Consider the following 2,003-nt stretch of genomic DNA (forward strand, 5'->3'; position numbering starts at 1 on the left):
ATACCACCTACCTGTCCTTGATCCTGAGACAAGCCGCGAGAAGCTGCAGTGAGGAAGTAGGCAGGGTCCCAGCTGCGCGAGCCGGGGGCAGGGCGTGGCCCTAGCAGGTCACCCTGGAAGCTGCACGGCGGCAGGAAAAAGAGCTTTCTTTGAAGATAATCTGAGCACAGAATTCAGTACTCATGTGAATAACTGTACGTAGTGTCGTGTATGTCAGGATGGCCGAGCGGTCTAAGGCGCTGCGTTCAGGTCGCAGTCCACTTCTGTGGGCGTGGGTTCGAATCCCACTTCTGACAACAATTTTTCTCCTCTCACTCAGTCATTACTGGTACCCAACAATAACTTCCGCAAGCCGACTGATGAAAATTTTTTGATAAGCCATTTTCCGGAGACAGTCCCTCGGTGGAAGTCATATCTCTTGCTAGGCAAAGATGACTCGAAAATTATTTAGCGCTTATGTGATCATTTATGATTCATTTTGTACCGCCAGTCACATACCTGTACTATGCAAGCAGTATATCATTTTAACATCATCATTTTCGATACGATGCAGCGTCAGTAGTAGGTGCTGTTTGGAAACGAATTAAGGATTAGGAAGGAAAAAACCTTTCACATTTGCTATTGACATCGTAATTCTGTCAGAGATGGCAACGGACGTGGCAGAGGAGTTGAAGAGAATGGTAGCGACATTGAAAGACATAATAAGATGAACATGAATAGAGGTAAAACGAACCTAATGGAAGGTTATGACGGCCGTTCCAGACATAGATGGGTCAGTCGGAACCGTCTGGTCACCATATCATCCTCTGCCTGTGGCGTCATTTGGATGCGGTATGGAGGAGAGGACGTCCGCACACCGCACTTCCAGTCGTCGTCGGCTTAGCTGACCTGGAGCCGCTACTATGCGGCCAAGTAGCTCCTCAATCGGCCTCACAAAGCTGGATGGAGTCCAATTCAGTCCTCACACCAAGGGGAATTCCTTGCCAGTACTGGGAATGTAACACAGGTCTTGGCAGTTAGGTACGCTGACCACTGGTAATGGAACGTAACGGAATAACATCAGGTGATTCTAGGAAGGAAATTAGATTAGGAAATGAGTCACTAAAAGTAGTAAATGAGTTTTGCTATTTCGGTAGGAAAAGTCGAAGTACATCTACATCTATACTCCGCGAGCCACCTTACGGTGTGTGGCGGAGGGTACTTATTGTACCACTATCTGATCCCCCCTTCCCTGTTCCATTCACGAATTGTGCGTGGGAAGAACGACTGCTTGTAAGTCTCCGTATTTGCTCTAATTTCTCGGATCTTTTCGTTGTGATCATTACGCGAGATATATGTGGGCGGTAGTAATATGTTGCCCATCTCTTCCCGGAATGTGCTCTCTCGTAATTTCGATAATAAACCTCTCCGTATTGCGTAACGCCTTTCTTGAAGTGTCCGCCACTGGAGCTTGTTCAGCATCTCCGTAACGCTCTCGCGCTGACTAAATGTCCCCATGACGAATCGCGCTGCTTTTCGCTGGATCATGTCTATCTCTTCTATTAATCCCACCTGGTAAGGGTCCCATACTGATGAGCAATACTCAAGAATCGGACGAACAAGCGTTTTGTAAGCTACTTCTTTCGTCGATGAGTCACATTTTCTTAGAATTCTTCCTATGAATCTCAACCTGGCGCCTGCTTTTCCCACTATTTGTTTTATGTGATCATTCCACTTCAGATCGCTCCGGATAGTAACTCCTAAGTATTTTACGGTCGTTACCGCTTCCAATGATTTACCACCTATGGCATAATCGTACTGGAATGGATTTCTGCCCCTATGTATGCGCATTATATTACATTTATCTACGTTTAGGGAAAGCTGCCAGCTGTCGCACCATGCATTAATCCTCTGCAGGTCCTCCTGGAGTGCGTACGAGTCTTCTGATGTTGCTACTTTCTTGTAGACAACCGTGTCATCTGCAAATAGCCTCACGGAGCTACCGATGTTGTCAACTAAGTCAT

The 2,003-nt window shown here is 46.7% G+C and overlaps 1 non-coding gene across 1 annotated transcript; it reads left to right on the plus strand.

Annotated features, from left to right (window-relative positions):
• The first annotated feature begins 212 nt into the window (after window positions 1–212).
• Trnal-cag lies at window positions 213–296 on the plus strand. The gene has a single exon. It is a non-coding gene; the product is annotated as a tRNA-Leu (tRNA).
• The last annotated feature ends 1,707 nt before the right edge of the window (window positions 297–2,003 follow it).

This window comes from Schistocerca americana, chromosome 3 (genome assembly GCF_021461395.2).
Source record: "Schistocerca americana isolate TAMUIC-IGC-003095 chromosome 3, iqSchAmer2.1, whole genome shotgun sequence".
Taxonomy (NCBI): domain Eukaryota; kingdom Metazoa; phylum Arthropoda; class Insecta; order Orthoptera; family Acrididae; genus Schistocerca; species Schistocerca americana.